Source organism: Agelaius phoeniceus, chromosome 29 (assembly GCF_051311805.1).
Source record: "Agelaius phoeniceus isolate bAgePho1 chromosome 29, bAgePho1.hap1, whole genome shotgun sequence".
NCBI lineage: Eukaryota > Metazoa > Chordata > Aves > Passeriformes > Icteridae > Agelaius > Agelaius phoeniceus.
In genome coordinates, this window is record NC_135293.1 from 3,616,726 (window position 1) to 3,633,347 (window position 16,622).

The 16,622-nt window shown below is 41.8% G+C and overlaps 1 protein-coding gene across 6 annotated transcripts in view; it reads right to left on the reverse strand.

The window, feature by feature from the left end:
- Positions 1-16,622, reverse strand: part of RFX2 (regulatory factor X2) — a 92,084-nt gene that overhangs the window by 42,894 nt on the left and 32,568 nt on the right. The gene's annotated exons all lie outside the window — the stretch shown is intronic.

Genomic DNA, 16,622 nt, shown 5'->3' on the forward strand with positions numbered 1-16,622 from the left:
GAATGGTTTGGGTGGGCAGGGACCTTAAAGCTCATCTGGTTCCAGTTCCCATGGGCAGGAACATTCCCAGTGCCCCAGGGGCTCCAAACCCATCGGGGATGCAGGATCCAGGGGCTGCTCTGGGCACCCGTGCCAGGCCCTCACAGCCCTCACAGCCAGCAATGCCCTTCTCACTTCCAATGTCTCCGGTTCAAATTCTTTTCATTTCAAATTTCAAATTCTTTTCATTTCAAATTTCAAATTCTTTTCATTTCAAATTTCTCCAGTTCAAATTTCAAATTCTTTTCATTTCAAATTTCTCCAGTTCAAATGTCTCCATTTCAAATTTCAAATTCTTTTCATTTCAAATGTCTCCATTTCAAATTTCAAATTATTTTCATTTCAAATTTCTCCATTTGAAGCCAGCAATGCCCTTTTCACTTCAAATTTCTCCATTTCAAATTTCAAATTCTTTTCATTTCAAATTTCTCAATTTCTCCATTTCAAATTCTTTTCATTTCAAATTTCTCCATTTCAAATTTCAAATTCTTTTCATTTCAAATTTCTCAATTTCTCCATTTCAAATGCTTTTCATTTCAAATTTCTCAATTTCAAACTCTCCATTTCAATTTCAAATTTTAAACTCTTTCAAATTTCAAATTCTTCAATTTCAATTTCAAATTTCAAATGTCTCAATTTCAAATTTTAAACTCTCCATTTCAATTTCAAATTTTAAACTCTCCATTTCAAATTTCAAATACTTTAAATTTCAAATGTCTCAATTTCAAATTTCAAATTCTCCATTTCAATTTCAAACTTTAAACTCTCCATTTCAAATTTCAAATTATTTTCATTTCAAATTTCTCAATTTCAAATTTCAAATTCTTTTCATTTCAAACTTCAAATTCTTCAATTTCAATTTCAAATTTTAAATTCTCAATTTCAGTTTCAAATTTCTCAATTTCTCAATTTCAAATTTCAAACTCTCCATTTCAATTTCAAACTTTAAACTCTCCATTTCAAATTTCAAATTCTTTTAATTTCAAATGTCTCAACTTCAAATTTCAAACTCTCCATTTCAATTTCAAATTTTAAACTCTCCATTTCAAATTTCAAATTATTTTCATTTCAAATGTCTCAATTTCAGCTTTCAAATTTCTCAATTTCAAATTTCAAATTCTTTTCATTTCAAACTTCAAATTCTTCAATTTCAATTTCAAATTTTAAATTCTCAATTTCAAATTTCTCAATTTCAAATTTCAAACTCTCCATTTCAAATTTCAAATTCTTTTAATTTAAACTCACCATTTCAATTTCAAACTTTAAACTCTCCATTTCAAATTTCAAATTCTTTTAATTTCAAATGTCTCAATTTCAAATTTCTCAATTTCAAATTTCAAACTCTCCATTTCAATTTCAAATTTTAAACTCTCCATTTCAAATTTCAAATTCTTTTCATTTCAAACTTCAAATTCTTAAATTACAATTTCAATTTCAACTTTTAAATTTCTCCATTTCCTTCACCTCCCAGCCACTCCCCTTGTCCTGTCACTGCAGGGCTCTATCAAAAGCCCCTTTCCAGCTCTTCCAGGGGCACTTTTGGCCACTAAAAGCTGCTCCAGGTTCTCCTTAGGCTGGATTTATTCAGCACATTGGCATTTCAGGGAGAGGCAGGTTTAAATTTGCTTCTGCTGATGTCACAGGAGCCACCAGGGCCCTGGAAGGCATCAGAGACATCTGGATTCCAGGCTGCATCATCATCATCATCATCATCATCATCATCACCATCATCATCATCATCATCATCATCCCTGGGTGAATCAGGCAGATAAGCAGGGCTGCTGCCTCTGGAAACCTCCTGTTTACACACAGCTCTCTGGGTATCCAAGCAAACAGCAGGGACAGGAAAGGAAATCCAGGGGGAAAAAAAAAATAAAAATAAAAAATCAACCCTAATAAGTTGTGGGTGCTATTTGTGGTGCTGCCAGCAGCTCCCTCCGTGCCCTGGGACAGGATGGTGCAATTTCCCCACTCCTAAAAAAGCCACAATTCCTCCCCTAGGCAAGGTGGTTTGCAAGCACTGATCTCTGAGAGCTGTCAGAGCTTTTCAGGAGGACCAGGAGGAGCAGGAAAAGCCTTGAGGGCTGATAAAAACTCAGGTTTTCAGTGTGAAAATATCACTTGTGAATAAAATATCACCTCCCAACCTCTCACAGGTTCAGGGCTGGCACCTGGACCCTCCTTGGAGTCAGGGGCAGGGAATTCAGGGACATGAACCTTGCATCCATCCCATAATCCCTGCAGCCTCTGGGATGGGGCATGAGGAGGCAGAAAAAAGAGAGGACCCAAATCTAGGGCAGAGCTAATGACAAAAAGAAAATTACTATTGCAATTGATTTTGATTTTCACCAAAATTTTGATTTTCACAAAAAATTTGAGTTTCACAAAAATTTTGATTTTCACAAAAAATTTTGGTCTTTTTTTTTGAATCTCATCTCTCACAGATAAGACTTTCCTTAGGGGTTAGAATGGATTTTGCCCTTGTTGGTTGATGGAATTCTCCATTTAAGCTGACTAGACACCAGTGGAATTCTCCATTTAAACACCTGGACCCTCCTTGGAGTCAGGGGGATGCTCCCTGGGCAGGGAATTCAGGGACATGAACCTTGCATCCATCCCATAATCCCTGCAGCCTCTGGGATGGGGCATGAGGAAGCAGAAATGGAAGGTAAAAATAAGAGAGGACCCAAAAAAATAACCCCAGAAATAGAAGGTAAAAATAAGAGAGGACCCAAATCTAGGGCAGAGCTAAAGACAGAAAGAAAATTGCTAAGTGAAAAGGCATCAGGATTAAATCCAAACAAATGGGGTGGGATTCTGGCTCTGTCACAGATTTTGATTTTCACAAAAATTTTGATTTTCACAAAAAATTTTGGTCTTTTTTTTGAATCTCATCCCTCACAGATGAGACTTTCCTTAGGGGTTAGAATGGATTTTGCCCTTGTTGGCTGATGGAATTCTCCATTTAAGCTGACTGGAGCAAGCTGTGAAAAAAAAGAGCAATTATTTCTTCTTCCATGGCTGTTTTTAACAGTTTTTGGTGAGCATGGGAACAATATGAACTGTGTTTCATTCATAAGGCAGCCCTGCCTCCATGTCAATGGCCTTGCCTTTGTTCATCTCTCCTGCCCAAAGCAGCTCCAAAACACTGGGGAAACAGAGATAAGGGGAGCATTTCAAAATATTTTCTATGTTCAAATTTGCAGGGGGAGTGGGGGGAAAGGAGGAGATCCTTCAAGAATAAAATTCCTTTATGACATCCTTTTATTCCTGGAAGGACTTTTGAAATGAAATAAAATACTGGGATATAAATGAGGGAAAGGAAAAGATCCTCAGTCAGTTTTTTGTTAGTTTTAAGAACAATCAATTATTTCACCTCTGGGATAAAGTGATTTTTTTTTTTTTTTTTGTAGCTCCTTATATTTAAGCTTCCCACTAAACCTTGGTGGGTGTTATTACCTCCATGGGTAAGAATTTCACTGCTGTCCTTGCCATTCATAAATGGGCTTAACAAGTTCTTCTCAAAGGGGATTTAAATGTGGGGCATAAAAATCCAACAGCAAAACGACTGCCTAGAGGTACAGGAAACGTTAAATCAGATTTTGGATGCCTGAAGGATGCATTTATAGAACCATTTCAGTTGGAAAAGACTTTTAAGATCATTGAGTCCAACCATCATCACTGCCAATCCACAAAATTCCACAGCTTTTAGTTCAAATTAAGACCTAAAAGGTGGGAAAAGTTGATTTTTCCAGGTGAAGCTGCTCTAATTGAGGCTTTTTATTTCTGGTTTTCTTCAAGCAGGGAACAAATGCCCAAAGCTTTGGCTCTCCAGGTAAAGCCAGGCATCCTGAATTTCTAATATTCACCTGTGCAGGTTGTCAGACACTTCCTGTTGTGAGAATTGAAAAGATTTATTTTCAATTATTTTCAATTTATTTCAGATTTATTTTCAATTAAATCTGCAGCTAAAATCTCTACAGACACAGGAGAGAGGCAAACTCAGCTCCAGCAAGATTTGTATTTATTGGACTTGATTTTAGAGGTTTTTATTTCAACCTTAAAAATTCCATGGTAGAATTAAAGCTGTTCCATGCACCAGAACTGCAGGAAACCTGGAGGTGGATGGGATTGCCAAAGGCATTTTATACAGGGAAATTAATCTTAAATTAATACAGCAAATAACCTTTGTTCATCTTTAATATTATCAGGAATTAATGAGGTTCAGTGCAGCCAACAACCTCAGTTTGTGCTCTGCATTTTCCTTTTGTTGTCCAGGGCGTGAATAACCCAGGGAATCTCATCCAAGCCCATGATACAGCTACAAATTTTTAATAAAAAAATCTCCTGATATCTGTTATTTTACTGAAAATAATGGGAAGGCTGCAGTTTAATTAAAAAAAAAATTAAACTATTTCTCATTCACAACACTGACCTGCAAGGATCCAAATTGAAATCCAGGTTTTTCCTTGTTTTTTGGTTGATTTTGTGCTTTTTTTTTTTTTTTGCATGCTTTGAAAGGAAGGCTTACATTTAAAAATAATTATTTGGTTATTGGAACTTTTATTCAGGTTTAGTTGGCCTGGGGCTTAGATAAATGGGAAAACCAGAACAGCAATAATGGAATGCAGGAGAAATAAAAATGCTATTTAACCATCATGTTCTAGATGGGCTTTAAATGATATTTTTTTTCCCCCTGACTGCAGAAAAAGGAACCAGGGAATTTACATTTAATGGTTTCACTACTGAGAATTCTCAACACTCTCAAAACAGACTGAAAATAATAAAAGCAATGCAAGGAATGGCTGACTTTGATTATTTTCTAGCAGATGCAAGTATCCATCTACTTCACCCAGCACACTCTAGGCCACAGTTATTTTACTAAAGAGAACTTCCTTAAATATTTTCCATTTCATTCAATATTTCTGGCTCAGCCTCCATGTAATAACTTGCCCTGAAAAGGCATTGGTTGTGCTCGAAGCAGGGCACAGAAAGGAAGTGTTTCATTCTTTGGAAGGAGGAATTGGTTTATTTGATGTGAATGAAAATGGATCCAGTGACTTCTCCCTCCTCTGAGGCAAATATTTGTGTTAAACCCAGGCTGGCTCCTGCCTCATGCCCATCCTTCATCCCTGCTGCTCATGTCTCCAAAGCATGAGACCTCCAAGGAATAACAGGCTGTGTCATAGCTTCAAAAAAATAAAAAATAAATAAAAATAAATAAAAAAATAAAAATAAAAATAAAAATAAATAATAAAAAAATAAAAAATCTGTTTTTTTCCTCTTGTAAAGAAATCTCCATAACCTTAACAAGAAGGGCTTCTCTCCCTAAGTGAACTGAAAAGAAAAAAAAAAAAAAAAAGACTATTTTAAAGGTAATAAACTGATTGGAAATTTGAATTAGCAGTAGAAAAGAAAAAGCTGTGGGGTGAGAAGTAGCCTAAAGAGTTTGTTTGAATTCTTACTGCTTTTTCCCTTTTAGTTACTGATAATAAAATTTTCTTTATACTCTTTTAAAGTTTTGAGCCTACTTTACCTTTCTCCTAATCCCATCTCACAACAAGAAATGAGTGCACAGGTCATTAGCCAGCACTGAAACCCATCACACTCATCAGTGCATCAATAAGGAAATCTCAAAATTAAGACAATCTTAAATTAGCCAACCAAAACCACTAAACCCTGAAATTCTCCCACTGAAATCTCCCACTGAAACCCACCACACTCATCAATACATTCATTAGGAAATCTCAAAATTAAGACAATCTTAAATTAGCCAACCAAAACCACTAAACCCTGAAATCCCAAACAGGAAAACACCAATTTAATTTTTTCCATTAAAAAAAGTCCAAAAAAAGCTGCCAAGGTGGAGGAGCACAGGAGCAGGACAGAGCTCCCAACCAAGACCATGGGGTGTCCCCATCTCTTTGGAAAAATCAAATTCCAGCTCCCTCTGATGGGAAATCTAAAGGAACTCTTGGTTTTTTCTGGCTGCTCTGCTCAGCATTCCCACTTAGGAATTATCTTTTCCTCAAGCTGCTGATTCTTTGATTCTTTTCTGAAAATCTGGGATTAAATCACAGGATGGCGTTTCTTGTTGGGACTCAGATGTTTATCAGTTCTTATCCATGTCACAGTCTCACAAACCCTGAGTTCTACAGCACTTCACTCTAACAAACTAAAAATGGAGCCCCATCTCTCTCTCTACAAGGCCTTCTAAGGATAAACTGTCCAATTAAGAAATGACACCTAAATTATTTTTAATTTTAACCCAATAACCAACCACCTGCGGCTCATAATGTGGACTTTTTTATCCAATTACACAAAACCACCCAAACCCATGGAGGAGAAGGTGAAGGAGAAGGAGGAGGAGGAGGAGAAAAAGGAGAAGAAGGTGGAGAAGAAGAAGAAGAAGAAGAAGAAGAAGAAGAAGAAGAAGAAGAAGAAGAAGGAGAAGGAGAAGGAGAAGGAGAAGGAGAAGGAGAAGGAGAAGGAGAAGGAGAAGGAGAAGGAGAAGGAGAAGGAGAAGGAGAAGGAGAAGGAGAAGGTGGAGAAGAAGAAGAAGAAGAAGAAGAAGAAGAAGGTGAAGAAGGTGAAGAAGAAGAAGAAGAAGAAGGTGAAGAAGAAGGACAAGCCTCCACCCTAAAACCTCCATCTTGCTTTATCTATATTACTGTATTCTAAGAGCTTCCACTCTAAGTTTCCCACCCTGTGGTATCGGACACTTCTATTCAATCTCCACACCCACAATCCCAGCTCTGTCATTCCATTTTGGAAGCTTCTCCATGGCCTCAGGTCACTGCAGTGTTCTCTTGGGGGTCAGTGCCTGGCAGCACAGAAAATCTGAAATTCTCAGCAGCCAGGGTTCCAAATCAGACCACAGAGGGATTCTGAGAGAACAAAGCTCCCACCTGGGCTGTGAGCAGCGGCTGCAGCTCAAAGTTTATCTGAACTCAACCCCTGTCCAAGCTCCAGTTGTGACATTCCCTCAGCTTGGGAGAGCAGCTGGGAGCAGCAATTCCTGGGATCTGAACTGCTCTGAAAGGCCTGGAAGGTGAGCTGTGGCTTTGAGAGGGAGCCAGGAAATCTCACAGAATCCCAGCATGGTTTGGGTTAAAAGGAACCTTAAATCCCACCCAGTGCCACCCCTGCCATGGCAGGGACACCTCCCACTGTCCCAGGCTGCTCCCAGCCCTGTCCAGCCTGGCCTTGGGCACTGCCAGGGATGCAGGGGCAGCCCCAGCTGCTCTGGGAAATCCATTCCAGGGATGGATTCCACAATTCCTGATTGCCAAGATCCCATCCAGCCCTGCCCTCTGGCACTGGGAGCCATTGCCTGGCTCCTGTCCCTGCAGTTCCTGACCAAGAGCCCCTCTCCAGTTTCCTTTAGGCTCCTTCAGATCCTGGCAGGATCTGGGAGCAGGTTAAGAGCAGCCAGAGCCTTGGCTCATCCAGACCTTGACCTCAGCCCCAGAACTCTCCATGCCACGCTGAGGTGACACCGAGCCACCCCCAGAGCTGGGACAGGGCAGGACAGTGCCCAACAACCCCACAGCAGCAGCAGCAGCCCTTGGGCACCATCCACAGCTCCCAGCCAGCCCCTCCTCACCCGTGGGGAGAGCTTTGGGCCATCCCTCACAGAGGAGACGTGTCCTTGTCCCCTCCCAGGCTGCTGAGGCAGCTCACCCACAGTGTCCTGGAGCACGTGTTGTAATGTCACAGACACGTTTTATGGAAAATCCTTTCGTTAGGATCTTTTCTCCTGGGAAGCTGGGAAACTTCAGCTTCTCCGTGTTTTGCTGCTTTGGAATGTGATTTGGAGAATTGTTTACCCAGCATGTGAATTGTTTTTACTTGATGACCAGTGACAGCCACCTGTGTCGAGGCTGTGAGCAGTCACAAGATTTCCTTTCCTTTCCTTTCCTTTCCTTTCCTTTCCTTTCCTTTCCTTTCCTTTCCTTTCCTTTCCTTTCCTTTCCTTTCCTTTCCTTTCCTTTCCTTTCCTTTCCTTTCCTTTCCTTTCCTTTCCTTTCCTTTCCTTTCCTTTCCTTTCCTTTCCTTTCCTTTCCTTTCCTTTCCTTTCCTTCCCTTCCCTTCCCTTCCCTTCCCTTCCCTTCCCTTCCCTTCCCTTCCCTTCCCTTCCCTTCCCTTCCCTTCCCTTCCCTTCCCTTCTTGCTGATGAAATCCTTTCTTCTATTCTTTAGTGTAGTTTTAATATATCATTTTCTTTTAATATCATATATATCATAAAATAATAAATCAGCCTTCTGAACCATGGAGTCAAGATTCTCATCTCTTCCCTCATCCTGGGACCCCTGTGAACACCCCCACATCATAACCTTGCCCCTTCCCTGAGTCCTGGTAAGAAGAGGGGAATGGAAATGGGAAGCAAACATGCCAAGCAACTTGAAAAGAAGCTTTCTGAAGACACTACTCATTACACTGCTTCAAAATTTTATAAACAAGAGAAGGCACCAGACCCTGCCACTGATTAGGTTAAATTAATTTAAAACAGAAGCAAACACTGCTTGTCTATGAGCTCCAGTTACCTGGAAACACAGATAAACCCCAAACACACTTTTCAAGGGCAGCAGGCACTATAGCTGGGGTTGGGTTTTTTTTTTCCAGAAACCTGGTCCTCATGGAAAAATACAAATCTGGAAATGGCTTTTATTAGCAAGTTAATAATATACTGAAATACAAATATACACCCAGTCTTTAATTAGATTTCACAGAATTAAGTCAAGTAATATATATACACACACATAACTGTTGTGTAACAGCCATTCTCTCATCTCTGCTGTTTCTTTAAAAGTAACTTTGAGGACAGAAAAGAGTCAGGAATGGATCTGTAATTTGGAGTTTCCTTAAGAGCCAGATGAAATTGAAGAGCAGAAGCCACAATAGTTTAGGGGTTGCTGGCAAAATGCAAATCCCACGTGCAGGAATCTCAGACATGAACAGGAGCAAAGCATTGTTGGGAAAATCCTTCCCATACAAAAACCTGGCCTGTTTTCTTTTGGGTTAACAACCTGAATGTAGGGTCAGGTTTACAGGAAGATGGACATGTACTCCATGAACCAGCCTAAGAACTGGGTCACCTTTGTAATAAAGCTGCTCCCATTCTTCTCTGCAGATAAAAAGTTGATGTTGCAAGAAGAAAGAAGCAGCAGCAAAGTTGCTGACAGTGGGCAGTGCCCTGAGGGGGAAGAACCTTTCCCTGAGCTCCATGCCAAGCCCTGACACAGCTCCTGCCATCCCTGGGCTGCTCACAGACTCCCCTGCACCACTCACAGCTGTTTATTGGTGAGAAAAGTCCAAGAGATCCCAGATTTTTAGTGTAGCACAGCCCTGCCAACAAGTGGAACTCCTTATTTCTTTCCAATGAACCACCTGAACCTTGACTTCAGAGAAGTTTTGCTGCAATGATGGCAAATGTTACCTAAGAAACAACATCTGGGTATCTGCTGAGCAGGGAGGATGATTTCACATCTGGGAGGAGGAAGTAAAAGTCACATTCCAGTGCTCTCCATGCTGTAACAGGAGAAACTTTCCAGGCTGTAACAAACACATTGGGGCTACCTCACAAAAACAAGCACAAGTTCTGGCCTTGAATGAATTGTTCCCCATATTTTTAATATGTGCACTGTAGGGGGCTGCCCAGGACTGTGATTCAACGGGGGAAATACAATTTCTGAAAGTAGAAATATTCTGGAACAGAATCCCAGCATGGTTTGGATTGGAAGGACCTCAAAGCCCACCCAGAGCCATGGCAGGGACACTTTCACCATCCCAGGCTGCTCCCAGCCCTGTCCAGCCTGGCCTTGGGCACTGCCAGGGATGCAGGGGCAGCCCCAGCTGCTCTGGGAATTCCATCCCAGCCTCTCCCCACCCTGCCAGGGAACAATTTCTCCCCAATTTCCCACCTAACCCTGCCCTCTGGCAGTGGAAGCCATTCCCTGTGTCCCTCTGTCCCTCCAGGCCTCTGTGACAAAACTGTCTCCAGGAAAAACCTGGCACAAAAGCGTTGCCAAGGTTCCTTTCCAGGACACATCTCAAAGTTTCCACCACCAGCCAAAGCAGAGTCTCTGGTTCCTTGTCCCCTGCAGGCTGTGGCTGCTCCCAGGACAATGCCAGGTACAGCTCATCCTCCTCTGCCTGAACTGGGCTCATTTGGGAACAAGGAGCTGCAAACCTTGCTGCTGTTTTTTATAGCCTGTCCTATGGCTTTTATAGCTTGTCTGACGTCAGGGAACTATGGAATGTGTCACTCATTGCAAATGAATTCCCTGAGATCAGCCTAACTCACACCTGTAGCTCACCAGCCCTCATTTCTCACTTGCTTGGACCAAACAACCCTTCCCTGGTTTAGGACTTTGGAGAATTTCAGTGGGAGCAGGAGATTGGCTACAGTAATGCATGGGGAATTGTGCAGTATTGCATGGGGATTGGCTGCAGGATTCCATAGGGATTGGCTGCAGGATTCCATGGAGATTTGCTGCAGATTGCACTGAGAATTGCTGCAGTATTGCATGAGTACTGGCTGCAGTAATCCATGGAGAATTGCTGCACTATTCTATGGGGGATTTGCTGCACTATTCCATGGAAAATTGCTGCAGGATTCCACAGAGAATTGCTGCAGTATTCCATGGGGATTGGCTGCAGTATTCCACAGAGAATTGCTTCAGGATTCCATGGAGAATTGCTGCAGTAATGCATGGAGAAATGCAGCAGTATTCCATGGGGATTGGCTGCAGTATTCCATGGGGATTGGCTGCAGTATTCCATGGGGATTTGCTGCAGGATTCCATGGAGAATTGCTGCACTGTTGCATGGAAAATTTGCTGCAGTATTCCATAGGGATTTGCTGCAGCATTGCATGGAGAATTGCTGCAGTAATCCATGAATATTTGCTGCAGTATTCCATGGAGAATTGCTGCAGTATTGCATGGAGAATTGCTGCAGTATTCCATGAATATTTGCTGCAGCATTGCATGGAGAATTGCTGCAGCATTGCATTAATATTTACTGCAGTATTGCATGGAGAATTGCTGCAGTATTCCATGAATATTTGTTGCACTATTCCATGGGGACTGGCTGCAGTGTTCCATGGGGATGTGGGGTGGCTGCAGCAGCTGTTTCCAGCCAGCACAGCAGGAACTGCTGCCAGCACAGCCCTGGGTGTTGCTATTTATTTACACAGCACCACTCACGAGCCTTGTGGTGCCTCACAAAGTGAAGCAGAAGCAGCAACAAACACAAACTGGGGCTGTTAGGACAAGAGATGACTTTGTCTCAGATTTTACAGCATCAGTGGATCTGGATCTCCAGAGGATCCCGCCATGGGGTGAACCATGGCATGAACTGGGGGTTTGTACTTTGGGAGGCACAAGAGGAAGAGGAAAAGGAGGAAGAAGAGAAGGAAGAGGAGGTTCCAGGTTGTTCCAGCTCAGCACAACACAGGGAGCATTGCCCTGACCAGGAACTGGTGGAACTGGGAGCGTCCACCAGGAAAATCAGAGCTGTGCTCCTGCCCTCCACAGAAAATGGAGTCAGGGAGAAGAGACCTGGAGAAGGGCTTTGGACAAGGGCCTGGAGGGACAGGACAAGGGGAATGGCCTCAAAGTGCCAGAGGGCTGGCTTGGATGGGATATTAGGAGGGAATTCTTCCCTGGGAGGATGGAGAGAGGCTGGAGAAGCTGTGGCTGTCCCTGAAGTGTCCAAGCACTGGGTTTGGAGCAGCCTGGCACAGTGGGAGGTGTCCCTGCCATGGCAGGGGTGGCACTGGATGGGCTGTGAGACCTTTCCAGCCCACACCATTCCATGATTCTGTGATCTCCAGGCACTCCTCAGCCACATGGGGTGGCCCAAAATTGAACTCCCAGCAGCTCTCCCAGCACTCCATGGCTGTGTCCAGTGCACATTTCAGCAAGGAACATCAGCAATTGCTTCCCCACTGCTCCAGGGAGGACAGGGAAGGATTTTTCTGTGGGAATTTAAAGTTCATAAAGCTGCTGGTGACTGGCACAGATTCCAGGACTAAACAAAACCCCAAATAGAAGATAGAAACTATCTAGAGACAGGCAATTCTCCCTGGAAAGGCAAAGAGAAGGCTGCTGTAGGTGTCCTAGAATTGGGAATATGGATTTGAATATTCTGCACTTGCACAACAGCACTGGTGGATTTTTGGTGAGGACAGCAGGAAGACAAACTGTATCCCACAGGAATGGGAGGAGATAAAGGCTTCAACAGCTCCACACTGCTCCAAAGAAAGAGAACTGGCTGCTACAGACCTGGAATTACCTGAGCAAGATCATTTATCCAGGCAATAATTCCTGTGGGCAGAGTTTCTGGCCTGCAGAATGAGTGGGGCTTTGTGACAGGCAGCTCACCCCAGAGACCTTTCTGTCTCTGCTCTGGCTGGACAGGGACCACAAACCCCATCCCATCATCCACAAACCTCACTTCATCCTAACATCCCTAAAACTCATCTCATCCCAAACCCACCTCATCCCACCATCCACAAACCTCACCTCATCCTAACATCCCCAAACCCACCTGATCCCAAACCTCACCTCATCCCACCATCCCCAAACCCACCTCATCCCAAATCTCACCTCGTCCCACCATCTCCAACCTACCTCATCCCATCATCCTCAAACCCCACCTCATCCCCAAACCCCACATCATCCCAAACCTCACGTGTTCCCACCATCTCTAAATCCCACCTGATCCCAAAACCACCTCATCCCACAATCCCTAAAACCCCTTAGCCCATCATCCCCAAACCCACCTGACCTAACCCCACCTGATCCCACCATCCCCAAACCCAACTGATCCCAAACTTCACCTCATCCCCCATCCCCAAACCTACCTCATCCCACCAGCCCTAAAACCACTACATCCCATGATCCCCAAACCCACCTCATCCCAAACCCACCTCATTCCACCATCTCTAAACCTACCTCATCCCATTATCCCCCAACCCCACCTGATCCCACCATCCCCAAACCCACCTGATCCCACCATGCCCAAACCCCTTATCATCCCCAAACCCACCTGATCCCCCATCCCCAAACCTACCTCATCCCATCATCCTCAAATCCCACCTCATCTCAAACCTCAATTCATCCCACCATCCCAAACCCACCTCATCCCACCATCTCTATACCCTACCTCATCCTATTATCCCCCAACCCCACCCGATCCCACCATCCCAAACCCATCTGATCCCAAAACCACCTCATCCCACAATCCCTAAAACCCCTTAGCCCATCATCCCTAAATCCACCTGATTCCCAACCCCACCTCATCCCAACCCCACCTCATCCCAACCCCACCTCATCCCATTATCCTCAAACCCACCTGATCCCAAACTGACCTGATCCCACCGTCCCAAACCCACCTGATCCCAACCCCACCTGATCCCACCATCTCTAAACCCTACCTCATCCCATTATCCCCCAACCCCACCTGATCCCACCATCCCCAAACCCACCTGATCCCAAACCCACCTGATCCCAACCCCACCTCATCCACCATCACCAAATGCACCTGATCCCAACCCCACCTGATCCCACCATCCCCAAACCCACCTGATCCCTACCTCACCTGATCCCACCATCCCCAAAGCCACCTGATCCCAAACCCACCTGATCCCACCGTCCCAAACCCACCTGATCCCAACCCCACCTGATCCCACCATCCCAAACCCACCTGATCCCAACCCCACCTGATCCCACCATCCCAAACCCACCTGATCCCAACCCCACCTGATCCCACCGTCCCAAACCCACCTGATCCCAAACTGACCTGATCTCACCATCCCAAACCCACCTGATCCCAACCCCACCTGATCCCACCATCCCAAACTCTCATCCCCATCCCCACCAGGGGCTGCCTCAGCCCAGAAGCTCCTGATGGACCCGCACGAGCAGGGAACCCTCAAACCCTCAAACCCTTTTGAACCCTAAACTGGGGCTGAGGGGGGGTTCAAGGAAGGTCAAAATCTCCTGTGCCAGCCCCGAGCCCCCCGAGGAGCTCTGGGTGCCCCGCCCGGAGCCGCGGCTGGCGGGAGGAGGATGCGGGGGAGGGAAGGGAGGGAGGGAGGAAGGCCGCGATGTTTGGGGACCAACAGCGGTTGCCAGGGGTGACGCGGTCCCCTCCCGCTCTCCTCCCGTTGCCAGGCAACGCGGGCAGCGTTTCCCAAACCAAACATCCCCATCCCGCCTCACCAAATATGTCAGCGGGTATTTTCAGGAGGGACAAATAACGCGGCTGCCATGGCAACTGCGCGGGGGGGGCAGCCCGGCACAGCCGCTTTGTTTTGGTTTGGGTTTATTTTATTGAATTGTTATTTCAGAATAAACGGATTAGCGGGGCTGGGGGAGAGCTGGGCAAGGCTCAGGAGGGAAATGGTTTTGTTCTTTTTGTGCTCAGTTGGGGTTTTTTGAAAAGTAATATTAAGGAATATATTAATTAATATATTAAAGAATAAAAATAATAAGAATAATAAAAAGAATAAAAAGAAAAATATTCTTTTAAAGACCAAATATTCTTTAAAAAATAAAATAATAAATTATTATAACATATTAATAAATATTAAAGAATGGAATATATTAAAGAATATATTAAGCTAATATTAAGGTTTTTTGCAGCTGGGCAAAGCAGATGCTCAGGAGAGAAATGGTTTTGTTCTTTTTGTGCTCAGTTGGGGTTTTTTTAAAAGTAATATTAAGGAATATATTAATAAATATATTAAAGAATCAAAAGAATAAAAAGAATAAGAATAATAAAAAGAATAAAAAGAAAAATATTCTTTTAAAGACCAAATATTCTTTAAAAAATAAAATAATTAATAAATTATTATAACCTATTAATAAATATTAAAGAACGGAATATATTAAAGAATATATTAAGCTAATATTAAGGTTTTTTGCAGCTGGGCAAAGCAGATGTTCAGGAGAGAAATGGTTTTGTTCTTTTTGTGCTCAGTTGGGGTTTTTTGAAAAGTAATATTAAGGAATATATTAATTAATATATTAAAGAATCAAAAGAATAAAAAGAATAAGAATAATAAAAAGAATAAAAAGAAAAATATTCTTTTAAAGACCAAATATTCTTTAAAAAATAACTAATCGAATAAAATAATTAATAAATTATTATAACCTATTAATAAATATTAAAGAATGGAATATATTAAAGAATATATTAAGCTAATATTAAGGTTTTTTGCAGCTGGGCAAAGCAGATGCTCAGGAGAGAAATGGTTTTGTTCTTTTTGTGCTCAGTTGGGGTTTTTTGAAAAGTAATATTAAGGAATATATTAATAAATATATTAAAGAATAAAAAGAATAAAAAGAAAAATATTCTTTTTAAAGACTAAATATTCTTTAAAAAAGAAGTAATAGAATAAAATTATACATATTAATAAATATTAAAGAATGGAATATATTAAAGAATATATTAAAGCTAACATTAAGCTTTTTTGGAGCTGGGCAAAGCAGATGCTCAGGAGAAATATTTTTGTTCTTTTTGTGTTCAATGGGGTTTTTTTTTTAAGGTAATATTAAGGAATATATTAATTAATATATTAAAGAATAAAAAATATTAAAGAATAAATATTCTTTTAAAATAATAAATAGAAAAAAGAATAAATATTGATAAATAAGTGATTTTAATAAACATTAAAGAATTTAATATATTAAAGAAAATATTAAAGTTGATATTAAGCTTTTTTAGAGCTGGGTGTAGATGCTCAGGAGAGAAATCTTTTTGTTCTTTTTTTGTTCAGTTGGGTTTCTTTTAAAGTTATATTAAAGAATAGATTAAGCTAATTAATATATTAAAGAATAAAAAATAGTAAAGAATAAATATTCTTTAAAGAAAGAATAAATAGGAAAAAATAAGACATGTTAACAAATAAGTAGTTTTAATAAATAATAAAGAATTTGAACTTTAATTATTTTAATAAACATTAAAGAATTTAATATATTAAAGAATATATTAAAGCTAATATTAAGCTTTTTTGGAGCTGGGCGTAGATGCTCAGGAGAGAAATCTTTTTGTTCATTTGGGTTTTTTTTAAATAATATTAAGGAATTTGGGTTTTTTGGAGCTGGGCGTAGATGCTCAGGAGAGAAATCTTTTTGTTCATTTGGGGTTTTTTAAAATAATATTAAGGAATTTGGGTTTTTTGGAGCTGGGTGTAGATGCTCAGGAGAGAAATCTTTTTGTTCATTTGGTGTTTTTAAAAAAACTAAATTAAGGAATTAAGCTTTTTTTTGGAGCTGGGTTTAACTACTCACGCTGTTTCTGCACCCCCAAACACACACAAGTCCCTCAGCAAGTTCTCTTCCAACTTTTTTTTTTTTTTCCCCATCTATTTGTAGATCCCTCTAAGTTTTCCAGCAGAATTTAGATCCCTCTCAGCCAGGGTTTAGCTGACTTAAACCAGGTTTGCTTTTCTTGGTGGTGAATCCAGGCAAAGGCAGCCTGGCTGGAAAGGAGATTTTGGGAGAGGGGGTGTGAGCTTTTGGAGCATCCTCTGATTAGATGAAGAGGAGAAATTAATCAAAAGGATGTTT